The 13,631-nt window shown below is 36.0% G+C and overlaps 1 protein-coding gene across 1 annotated transcript in view; it reads right to left on the bottom strand.

The window, feature by feature from the left end:
* LOC133516407 (uncharacterized) overlaps window positions 1–3,686 on the bottom strand; it is a 60,538-nt gene extending 56,852 nt beyond the window's left edge. Inside the window, exon 1 of the mRNA XM_061849325.1 lies at window positions 2,663–3,686. The gene's annotated coding sequence lies outside the window, so the exon portion shown is untranslated. The remainder of the gene's footprint in view (window positions 1–2,662) is intronic.
* Between the last annotated feature and the right edge of the window lie 9,945 nt (window positions 3,687–13,631).

Here is a 13,631-nt window from a genome sequence, read left to right as displayed (position 1 = left end):
CACAGAACATTCCCACAGAAATTGTCGTAGTAATCTTAACTTTTTTAAATATACGTGATGCTAATGACGTTATATATAAATAAACACGTGCTAAAGACTAATCAACATTAAAACAGGCTCTAAGCTAAGTGTACACGCGCGTAGAGTCCTTATCAGATAAAAATAATTTATTGATTATCCCCGATGGACTTAAATAGAATACCGGTGTCTCTGAGATAATTTAAGCTCGGGAATGCACCTTTGAAATTAACGGAAATAAATTGTTTCTGATTTTAAATTAGGTAGCCATTTCCATGAACTAACTGAACGAGGTAATTTAACGCCTTCTTTTAAATGCCTACTAACCGCAAAAGTTTTAATTCGATGGCGGAAACGCTCACTTCCGTCACGCCATTTGCGAAACACGAGAGAAAAAGTCCGATTTCCGCTTCCGATTCGCACTAACTTCTAAAGACTGAGAGAAATTGAAACATCAGAAAGACTGAGGGAAAGTGAAACATTTTAAATGCTTAAGTTTTAACCATTAATTGGAGTTTATAGTAATTCAATACAGCACTTTATTTTATTCTCATTATCTTTTGTGTTTTTTTACGCCGATTAGAATGTTTAATCTGAGTTAGCTATTTAATTTAGAACAATACTCGTATTTAATACCGGCTGTTTATTTAGTCACCTGCAATAATGTACAGGACGAATCTATAGGTAATACTGAGCTACTTTTACTATGGGACCAGCCCTGAAATCGAAAAAAAAAATGCTGTTTCATACATTTTGGCTTTTTGACCTTGACATTTTCTATGTAGAGAGTACAGTTTTTCTCGCGATTTCGGTATTTTTTTTTTTATACCACGACGGTGGCAAGCAAGCATACGGCCCGCCTGATGGTAAGCAGTCACCGTAGCCTATGGACGCCTGCAACTCCAGAGGTGTTACATGCGCGTTGCCGACCCTTTAAAAATCTGTACACTCCTTTTTTGAAGAACCTCATACTGTAGACCCATAGTGATAGTTGCTCAGTGTGACTTATATATTTAGCACATTAATTATTGCAGGTGACGAAATAAACAGCCTATATTTAGTTAGCATTTCAAGTGACCCCATTTTCTCTTTTATTTTGGGTTTATTTACAATAATAGAATAGAATAGAATTTGTTTTATTCATAAACACACAAACAGTAATAGATATACATAAAAGAAAACATAGTGAGAGTAAAGTGTCACGAAATGGCCTCATCTCAGCATGTTGCTGGCGACTTCCAGCGCTGATCTTCTGATGAGACCATCGAGTGTGAAATAATCACGGAAGGTAACAGTCAAAAGGAAAGAAGTATAAAATAAACCGAAATAAATTACGCACAGTAGACAAGCTAATAGAAAAAAGAGATACAACATGACGAACATACTTAACACTAAGTTTAAATAAAATTTCACGGACGAAACGAACGTACCTGTACCGGTCCGGTCGGATCATATCGTGGCGCGGCATTAAGCGTAATACACACATAATAATTATACAAAGTTAATATTTTTGGTGAGATTAATATTTTCTGGCCGGGAGAGGCACTAAATCGGGCGTTGTAAAAGACTAGGAGAGGCCTTTGCCGAGCAGTGAGACACCATAATAGCCAAGTAAAAGAAAAATAATTTTTTTTTTATTGTGGGGTTGACTATTTATATTAAAGTTTCGTTAAAGTTCCTTACCACCAAAGCATTATGTGTGGACACCCGACAATTGGAGATGAAATGCGTTGATTGCTATGCAAACTGTCGAGCAAACTCTTGATTAAATTATTCACTTCTATCGTTGGTCATTTCAAGTAAAAGTCAAGTATCGTTTTACAACCCTCTGAATAACGTGTTAAATAACGAGGTAAGTTGATGAACAATGAGAAAGTAGTTAAAACACTTTTAAAATTCTGGTTTACTAGGTGAAGAACTTGTTTGAAATATAACTAAAGAGTCTAAATTATTATTTTTATATTTAATTGACTTTTAATTTTAACAACTCTTGAAAAATATGCTAAGTAGAAAATATTTAATAGTAGTTTATGTGACTGCTACATAATGAAAGGAATTAAAATACGAGTATGGGTTTATGAAACGAATGAAATAAGTTTTGTAAAAGTATCACACGAGTATTTTGATGCCTAATTATGTTACATAATATATTCACTGGCTTATCTACATCCATATCATAAGCTTCAACAAAACAAACTAATTTTATACTTACGAACTATCTAAAAGATAAACAAAACGTCAAATGGTGGTAAATGATTTTTATTTCACGAATCCATAGTTATTTTTTGTTCAGAGACAAACTAGATTCGTGGGTCGATTTCCACATCGTTCGATATCAAGTAACATGCAAGATTCATCAAAATTCTTTACAACTGATATTTCATTTCTAATAAAACGTCATCTCGACTGATATTATAATAGAGGTCAAATCAGATTCCTTTGTTTCTCCAAGATGTTCTAAATTTGAATATAATTAAAATATCGGATATCAATAACGTAAAGTAAAAATTACGATTCAACTACAGGTAAAGGTTTGTCTATATAGGCCATTAGTTTCTCGCTTTTGAACCTATTATAGGAAAGTTATGATATGAAAGTACACAAATATATATAAAGTTTCCGGAAAATGTAGAATGTTACTTACATTACTGTGTCCCGTGATTTAAAAATCGAATAAAAATAAAAGAACTTGCAAACCGCCAAAACACCGGCAAATACTAGCTGGCACGGCACACTGACTTGCCGATGCTCAATAATAAAAAGAAAGAATAGATCGATAGCGTTTTTACGGGTATAAAAGTAAAGTTTGCATGCCAGGCGGGTTGGGAAGACATATCGTGACGCTTGGGTTCCGTTACTTAAAGTCGACTTGATTATTTTTTCTTACATTGAAGTACTTACGTCAAATACGAGGCCAATTTCATAGGAACTTGTTCTAAGGCCTGTACCAAAAAAACTGTAAATTTCAAGCCGCTGTAATTTTGTTTTTTTTTTTTTATCAAGCAAGATGACTACGACTTTCTTACCGCGATAAAGTCTTATTATTCTATTATATATTGCAATATTAATAATTCTGGTTTTACGCTGTTCGACTTTACACCGGTAAAGAGAAGAGATCACTGAAAATTGGTCTTTTTCAAATAGCAAGAAAATTTGCAACATCCTAAATGCCTGATTTCGAAACACTAAAAATTACCTCGAAGTTTCGTGCATTTCATTATAAATACCTAATTTAGTATGTTGTCTCTTGAACAGAAGCCTCGAAGCTGCAGATCTCTAGGAACAATTGACCCTGGGCCCATCAAAAAGATTGCTAATAGAATTTGCGAAAACGAATCATACCTGTCATAATGATCGTAAAAACTGGGGTAGATATGCGGCTAAAATGCAACGAACTACGATGAAAGTACTAAAACGACTACGATAGCTAAATTTATGTACATATTGCAGATAATTAATTACGAGTAGGTATTCACATTTTCACACAAAAATACAGTACAACAGTATGTGTATCCTATCCTAAATCAACACAAAATAGTTCGTTATGATTATAGAAAGCCTGCTCGACAAGCCAGTTTTTTAATTTTGTTCTGAACACCGACGCACTAGGAGCAGCAACTATTTCGCTTGGGATGATTATACCTTACGACCCATAACGTGAGCGATTTTTTTTTTGACGAGTCTGAGAGGTACGAGGGGTAGTTTTCCGGCGCGCGCGCTTCGGGTTTCGTACCTACGGTAAGCCTCGTTACTAATCTTGTAAACTATATTTATTAGGTGATCGTTTCCCTGTTGCACATTTCAATTAACTTTAAGTATTTTAATAAGCGTCATTCTAAATTTGTGGTTTTATCTGTTCTGTTCCTTTACAGCACTGCCCTGTAACACGTCGTCTTACTCAAATCTTAACTAATTTATATACTGAACCCCAACAGCTAAAACGTCCGAATCGATATTCGGGTGAAGTCGATACAATGGCTGCAATGGCACGAAGGATTACGTGGTGTAATTTGTTCCGAACTTCGCCGGGGCGCGTTCGGGTACTTTAAATGAGGTTTTTGGGTCGTCAAACTACGATAGCTTCCAGAGAACTCCGAAAAAGGCTGCAGGTGTACGCACTTGGACGTCTTATGTCAACTTTATCCATTCAAAACTCTGGGACGTACTTAGGTACTTTGGAATCTAATATACTCTGGAATCTTGTAAGAAAGGTTGCCTGGATTTACATCCTAAAGCAGACAAATGTCTGCTTACAAATGTAAGAGACATTCACTGCACATCAATGCCAAAGCACAGACTGGTAACATAACTATTGCTCATATAAATTCAAAATATATAATTATAGTTCACAACAAAATATGCAACTTCCTTACCGCACGTATAGATTTCCAATTATTTCATTCTAAACGTTTGCAATCGTATAACTAGAATCCAATTTTTTTGCTGTCCAATACAGACACGCTATAATAGGTCACAGTAAACAAGATAACAGCAGGCACAGTCAGCATCAAAAAGATAGTGACGGAACGAAAGAACATCCTTTTTTCTATGAGAACTGCCTATGTTTTGTTTTCTTAGCGTTGTCTCGACTTGTTGTCACGGTTCTTAGGAGCCTGGGGTCCGATGTATCCACTAATTAGCGTCAAACTGGCTTATATTTTTAGTGTAGGTACATTATTTAATGGAAAAATCTCCTTTTTTATACTTTGGGTAAATTCTTTTGTGGTTGCCACCTGGTCCGGGGGAACCAGCAGGGATGACAGACTAACTAATATTAGGACTACCGTCTAAAAGCAACGAATGCTAGCTTAGCCTTGTAGTGGAACTGGAGTGCCACGAGATCGCTATCACTATCAACATTCAACCACATGTGCCCCGGCAAAAAAGTATCCTACGGGCAGCCTTTATCGTTTACGTCGCAGCCTAGTGCCCCGACATAATACGTGACTAGGAATACACACAGAGTATCGTTCGGAACGGCAACTTGGATATTGAAGTGCGTTCCTAGAAACCTAAAACCTGCCTATACAGCTTTCTGCCTATACAGAGTTAGAAAGCCATTCGGATTCAGACCGTATCTGCAGCGTTACTGCTGAAGTACTCGTATTGCCGCGGGACATTTCTGCCGAATGCATTGCTGCCGCAAATGTCAAAAATCTGGGCAACAACACTGCAGGAAACGTCAAATATAATATAAATGTCTTGATACAAAAGACCTCCTTACCGATGCTGAGTTGACATGAATGTTGTGTATATGTTGAATATATCATCATCTTCGTATCGACCTCTCACTTTAAATACCAGTGTTAATCTATAGTAACACCACTATAGTGACTACGAAACCCTAAAAACCACGATTTATCCAACAATGGCACGCACAACTAAAACAAATCGATAATCCTTCGATTAAGGAGACTGATCGCGAGTCAACAATGTGATGTATCGTCCAAGAGATTAATTATAGCGGCTAATTGACTCCGGCGATCCAGCCCACTGGATATTATATGAAACTTCAGACACAAAAGGGCTTCAAATCTTGCTTATTCTATAACAGTTTCTGTAATAACGTTATTTTTCGCATTTCATATAAGTATAGAGATGAAATGGTAGAACCGGGAGATGACCGAACGAGATGCTCATATGGAATTTTCAGTAGGAGTAACAGAGAAAGCGCTTTAATTTTTCGTCTCCGTCACAGTCTCATTTTCAGGATTCCGTACCAAAAAGGTACAAAACGAACCCTTATAGTGCGACTGCCCGTCCGTCTGTCTGTCACATTGCTAAAGATCTCGTTTGTATTCCCCATCGTAAATTTTAGTATGGTTTATGGTAGGCAACAAATAACCCGACCAAATTACGTATGTTGGTTTCGGTATGTTGACAGGAATGTTAAAACGTGTTTTTAATTTGGCGCATTGCATATGCTCTGTCCCTTACGGGCGCACGCGTATAGCACATCTATTTTAACCTACCATCGATGGCATTAATATCATTTTAAAGTTAAGTTTGCTTAAAGATACAAAAACTCCATATTTTACTTTTATATGCATTTTATTTGACTAACTTCCGTATTCAAAAACTAAAAAATAACTACTAAAACTTTATTTCATTACAGTATTTCCATTTGGCATAATCTTAAGACGAAAGGGGAGGACCTACGCGAAGTCGCGTTTTCATACAAAAGTAGTCCTCATTTTCCTCTCCGAATATTAACATTATTGAAATTATTTTAACACAATTTAGTATAAGTAAACTACAGCTATGCCCTTAGTTTGGTTTTTTTTTTCGGTTTTTTAATTATTAAAGAAGATTTCGCTCCTAATTATTACAATTATAAAAAAAAAATCAAAAATAAATCGTAGGGGCATAACTATGGTTAACATACATCAAATTATTTTTTTCATAATGTCATCCAGAGAGGAAAACTTTTAGATTATGTAATTGCTTATTAAATTATAAAACTCCAATTCGTCTACTTTTATTACAAATATTTTATTTCGCTGTTTATATATTTTTTGTTATTCAAAATAATACTTTAAATGTTTACTTATTTATGGACCACCCCATATAAAGAATCTGAGGTATTAGTCTTTCTGATCCACAACAGCCTATAGAACTTAAAGAGGATTGCGTAAAATAAAATACTTTTTTAGGAACATACCAAGGCTTAAGAAAATTTAAATGTATCTCAACTAGCTTATTTCGAGACGTACCTAACTGACATGAAATAGAACCTTTCTAGGAAGGTACCTCTGAGGCCCTTGCAAAGTTGTGAGAAATTTACATAAAACAAACCCTTACCTCACTCAAATTGTGCTAGAATAAAAATGTAAAGAATACTCAGATTAAAGGATATCCTGTTTAGGCATACCTACCCACTAGACATATTTTATTACGTGCCCTGGTACCTACCTGTCTAGATAATTTAATATAAATTTCATACTCTGTTTACCAAATTTTGACCACTTGGTAGTAATGGAGCTGAATGTGGCGTACCTAAGTAAATATATTTTTAAGTTCCTTTATGATGCAATTTAATGTGATTAATGTGATCTACTTACACAAATATAATAAACCGTCAATGAGGGATTCATAAACCGCAAATAACGGCAGGGCCGGATTTCCGCCTAGGCCACAAGGCCCGGGCCTAGGGGCCCAGGCAACCTAGCAATGGTTTTGAGATGAAGAAGGGGGCCCTCCTAAATTATTAGTGTCATACCAAGTGCCTAAGAGTCCTAGGTTTCTTAATCTGGGCCTGAATAACGGCCAGCATTAAGATAAACTGTTTTGTTACAACAAATTTCTTATCTGTTTTCTTATAAAATTCAAATTTACAACATCTCTGGGATAAAAAACAATGCGATTTTACCTCTATTCAGTCGAAATTACGTTTTATTCGAAATGAAGTGTCAATTCAAAACCATTCTGACAATCTCGCGTATACGAACGAACGAACGATATGGCAGTCGGCCCCCAACTCTAAGTTTGTCTGTGAATTTAAAACAACTACGGATATTGTCGATTTTTAAAAGCAATTTTTTCTATTTTTATCTTTTGTGCTACAAAATTTTAAAGTGCATTTTAGACCTATGTTCGTGTTTTTTTTTCCATCGAACAAAAATCAAAAACTCAGGATTCAAATCGATAGAGTCACTCAAAAAAGGTTTCAAGATAGCTTATTAAGCCGTATTGTGATCTGAAAAAGTACTACGATTTTTCAAAAACTCTGCTCTCTGAACTTACGAGTACTGCAACTTAATTGACAGCCAACAAAAAAAGGTTTGGGAAATAACATTCGCTTAGCCATGTTTTGTTTTAAATACGAGTATAGTTCTGTTCAGTTTTATCTTGGGACTCGACTCGTACATAATGAAAATAACATACTTTGGACACTTGCAATAAAATGTACCAATTAAATTCATCAAATTTACAGAAATTAACGACGTTACCTACCTATAGATCGTGTCATTCACGACGACGCGTGCCTTGCCTTGTATTGTCATGCTTTTAAAGGTTAGATTTGACGTCATCGTGAATGACATGTACTATGTATATTTAAGGACAAATCGTCAAGTGACTTATTTTAAAACTTTGACATCTGTGGCTACTCCTTTATAAATCCATCATAGCGCTAGAGCACATTGCTTGATCCATAGAAAAGGGATTTCTTGCGCTCTTTAGAAAAGAAGAAGTATCATAAGGGACGCAATCCACTATATTTTGTAGCATTTTGGCATAAAGGCATTCATAAATAGGTACAGTCAGCATCAAAAGTAGCGGATCAAACAAGGTTTCAAAAGTATACCATTCTGTAACAGCTTAACAAAATGTGATGGTTCTATATGTTGAACAATTAAGATAGTAAAAGATATACTTTTGAATGTAAATTTTAGAAATTTATCTATATTTGGAAAAGTTATCCGGAATATCAGATACTTTTGCCACGTTGTTTCATCCGCTGCTATTATAATTATGATTGTATTATGCTGACTGTACCTCTTAAAGCAAATTAGTACTATTCATATTACCATAGTACATGAGCCGTTGTTATTGTTACAATTAGGTTGGCAATGCTGATCCGAAACGTATGAAATTATTTGAATCTATATCCGTATTCCTATCCATTTCGGATCCGTCGTGCAAAACAATGTCACGGTTTCTTTCTTCTTTCTTTAAAAAATACTTCGTAATATATAACTTAAGAAACTAACGACACAGGAAACGAGCCAGTGTTCGAACCCACGAGTTCTGATTTATAGGTCCCAGATAACAGTAATTGGTACATAGGTGCCGATCAGAATATATTATTTGACAACCCTCAAATTCACAAATGCGGAGTGCGAGCGGTTGAAACCCTAAAAGGGCCTAATAATAACTACTACTTTATGGCCTTTTGTCGGCTAGTGTGCTAATGGCCCAACAGTGCCTCTGTCGGGCCATTAGCACAGTGTCATTAACGTAGCGAGACCTGAGGGCCTACCGCGAACCACGTTCGAAGTGTTGCCTCCCTGTCACACTTACGTACGAATTTACAAGTACGACAGAGAGGCAACACGTCGAACGTGGTTCGCGGTAGGCCCTCTGGCCGCGTAGCCAACGTGCCAATCCTTAACGCTCCGTAGCGAACGAAACGCAACTGTCACTGTCGCACTAATATGGAAAAGTGATAAGAGAGATGACTACGATACGCTACGAAGCATTAAGAGGCAACAGGAGTGGTCATTTCTCAATACAAACATACTCGACTGCTTCCTCCGTGGTTTTTAAAGCTAGCAATGATTTTTTCAACACGGATTATTATTCTTAATATCTGTGTCGGACTGTTTTACTTTTTATGATATTTTTGTTTCTTAAGGCGCTAGTGGACTTCAAATATTATAATTTACTAGGCCGCTAAGAGAAGCATGGTATTCAAAACTGACATCAATTAGCCTAAAAACCAAAACAGTCCAACACAGATAATTTCACTATCATTTAGATCTCAAAATTTCGTTACATTTGGTTAAGTTTTGGAGAAGGAAACAGTCGAGCACGAAACATCGTTTTTTGAGATTTTTACGCAGGATTTTTCGCCTATCCTTATCCGTTTAAGGAGCTGCTTTCATTAGCGAGACGGATATATATATAGGTTATAGGTATTCGCGGGCTTGGTTTCCGCAACTCGACGTCATATTGGCGCGCCTATTTTGCGTGGTGGGTTGTCGGCACTACTCCTACCAACCCAACTCTGCCAAGAAGCCTAGCAGACCCTTGATGTTGCCGACGACTTCTGGGAGAGACCCCGGCGAACCGAGGTATTGTGGCCCTTACTCTGCCAACCCTGGGCATTCAAGAATGACGTGGGCGGCTGTCTCCTCTGCCTCCATGCATACCCTGCTAGGCTAGGGCTATCTGTAACACGTAGGGTTAATAGGTGTTAGTTTAGCGAGACGGATTTTACCTAAAATATTTAAATCTCAGCTCCTGTATCCTCTTAACACGGGGTCCAGGAGACTCAGGATGATACAATCGTTGATATAAAATGCCAATCGGAACTTAAATAATGTATGGAAATAGTCACGTGCCTTTTCGTAGAATCTGTCATCCCGATACATTTTTACTTTTCGTTTGATGTTTGCCGATATACGAATGCCATCTTGGCTCGGCCTTCAGTATCTAAACGGGAAAAAATTAAGTACAAAATAATACAACATGCAATGTTTAAATGATTATTCTGTAGGTAACGCAACATGCTTCAGAGTATGCAATAAAGCGAGATTAGCTCCAACTTGGGTCTTAAGACGTCTTAAGGAAAGTTGTTTACTAGTTGTAGATAACTAACTTGTAAGTAAGGCCGTTTTTATTAGACAAGCGATTTGTTAAATTAAGTATTAATTTCATGCACATTTCATTTTGTAAGAAACTTTACAAGCCTTACCTTATATAAAATGAAATTTTGTCTTTAATAAAATCTCAAATTGATAGTAATGTATAAAAGTTTACTACTCAGCACTAGCAGGTGTATTTGGATTTTAATAATTAGATCTGAATCAGTTATGGATCTGATCTGACCAAAAACGTCACTTTTGACACTGAAAGGTCCAGATCTAATTACGCCTGTAGGTGCCCTTTCTTTACCCTTTTTAGGGTTCCGTACCTCGAAAGGAAAAACGGAACCCTTATAGGATCACTTTGTTGTCCGTCCGTCCGTCTGTCTGTCTGTCAAGACCTTTTTTCTCAAGGACGCGTGGAGGTATCAAGCTGGAATTTATATCAAATACTTAGGTCTACTGTCCCTTGGAGCTGTGAAAAAAATCAAACTTCTAAGACAACGCAATCAAAAGATACATACAGCCGTTTATGCCGCAAATTTTCGACACTCACAAGGGAATCAAAACCTACAGGGTACTTCCCGTGAACTTAGAATCTTGAAATTTGATATGAAGCAACGTCTTTTAGCACAGATAAAGGAAAAATTGCGATAGCCGTAAATTACCGTATGTTTGTACGGAATCCTCGGTGCCCGAGTCCGACTCGCACTTAGCCGGTTTTTTTTTTTGGTGATGAAACTAATGAATTTTTTCGTTTGGCTTAAATTTTATTTGCAGGTAGATGACCTAAAGAGTCCTAGTGGGGATTTTTTTGTAGTTATTCAGTAACTAAAAACGTGTCGAAGATATTGAATTTTGGACTGTAACAGGCTGTACCTACTCATTTACAAGTTTGCTAAAAACGAAGTAACCTTCATTTACCTACGGGGTACTTATGTACCTACTTTAAGACACTGTACTCGTTCATATTACGTAGTTACCTATAAGTTCGATATAATTATAATATTCATAAATTCCAATGATGAAATTTGGTTATATCTGTTTATATTAACTTAATTAACTTCCGGAAATATCTAAATGTAATACTATGAATTAATGTTATATTTAATAAATGTATTTAAATTACTATTTAGTAGTTTTGGTTCTAATCGGTTTAATCATGCAGGATACAGGATCACCAGGGATTACCATTATTCATGTGAATACCAATAAATCATAATTTAGTATTAATGCATTGCAACAATGTAATCTAAATGAATATTAGTTGCATAATAAACGGGAGTAAACACATAATGCATAATATTTTAGTAGATACGTCACATAATTATTCAAAAGTCTCTACTTCATAATGTTTCCCTTTACGACAATCACCATCGTCATCATTCGTTGGCCAAGGTACTCACAAATATCTGAACACGTCTCTATTGTCAAGGGGTTAGAGTGCGTGTTCAGATATTTTTGAGCCCCTCGGTCGCTCCGATATATATCTGATGGCGCCGGTACGTAACATAATAATTCGAATATAAAAGACTGCTTGACATGACTACCTATATCTATTGATCTTAGGATTATACACGGCATGTATTCGCGCACATATTGTACATATATTGTGTATCCGAAATGTATGAAATTATCCGGATCTAGATCCGGATCCGCAAATCTTTCCATACATTTCAGATCCGTTGTGTAAACCCTACCACGTATACAATACCTGTGTATGCTTAGATGTAGGTAGTCATGCAGTCTTTTATATTCGCAAGTTAGCAAGTTTAATCAGTAAATGTGTGGACACCTACTGATTAAACTTATGGATTTTCTGTTCTTTATGCAAGTCGGCGCTGTTTTGATCTCGTTTTATAATGTGAAACGGCGTATTCTGATTTTAATAACTGATTCATTTTTATATCTGTATTTGATCTGTCCGTGTCAAAAGTAACATTTCTTTAACCAAAAACGTCACCCGACATCAAACCGATATTTTGAATCATATTAGTTATCAGTTTTTCGAATTGGCCTGATACCTACTTTTCATGGACCTATGTGCCCGTATATATGTATAAACGATAACGTGAGATATATATAAACGAACACAGGTATGTGCGTTCCAAATTCCGACAAAGTATCACTGCAGGATTATCTCATTCCTATTCAACTAAGTGCAACTACGCCGTGCATAGAGCCAACATTAACATAACTTAGGCGAAAACAGGTTTATTTATGCCAAGCCGCTGATATGTTGATGTCTGAAGTCAAAACAGCAATGTACAGGCCAATTCGAGTTTTAGTTATTAAATCTCATTCCGATATAATACTGATCTGTCAGTGTCAAAAGTGTCGTCTTTCTCGTATCATTGATGATACCGGGTACTAGCAACTAAAGAAATTCTAAAAGAATAGATAATAGAATAGATTCATTTATATTGTAGTTTACTTTACCTACTTCGTACAAACTTTGATTAATTCGTATAATTGCTATTAATCTTTATTAAATTTATGATATGTTCATTAAAAAAAAATTACAATCATTCAAAATACTTAAAGACTAGGGAATACATTCGTTATAAATTAAACTTAACCTAAACTAAACCCTAAAAACTATTCGAACAACCCACCCCGCATCGTTCCCGGCGCAAAGGTGCCCATTACGCTTGCCGCGTTTGTATAATAGTTAGAAAAACCCTAATCAACATATTTTAAGACTAGTATTTCAGTTTCATTCCACTCAAAATTAAGGTTGGTTGTCTTGGGATTAAAATTTAAGTAGGCATTACTTTTTCTCCAGACAATAAAAAAATATACCTCTTCCGCTAAAATCAAGTAAATACTCTTTAATTTTAACTATCCACTTCCTTACAATGATTTCGTTTCAATTTTAATTCTTCAATGGATTATTTTCTGAGTATACTTTATAAAATGAATATGAAATGAACAGAATATGAAAATTATTATTTGTTCTACGTAGTCAATTACAAAAGCGTATACATATAGTAACGAGTAAGTACATTGAGCTTAGTCCTCCCATTGTAGATGAAAGAATTCCGATCACAAAGGGAAATATAAAATATATCAATTTCAATAAACCCTAAGCAAATTGGCCGCGAGGAAATCTTATTTCGAGCGTAAATCCGATCGAGAAAATCTATGAGTCAATTAAATGCAAACAAATTATTTTGCTGGCAATCTCGATCCAAGATGGCCGGGTTATTAATGTTGCCGCCGCCAGCCGAGTAGTGAGTTAAATTTATACCCCCACTAATCTACTGCCGTGATTCGGTGTACACTGCCTACCTTGACGATATAATT

The sequence above is a fragment of the Cydia pomonella genome, chromosome 3 (assembly GCF_033807575.1).
Source record: "Cydia pomonella isolate Wapato2018A chromosome 3, ilCydPomo1, whole genome shotgun sequence".
NCBI lineage: Eukaryota > Metazoa > Arthropoda > Insecta > Lepidoptera > Tortricidae > Cydia > Cydia pomonella.
The sequence above is the reverse complement of the archived record's forward strand: the minus strand, read 5'-3'. Positions and strand labels throughout refer to the sequence as shown.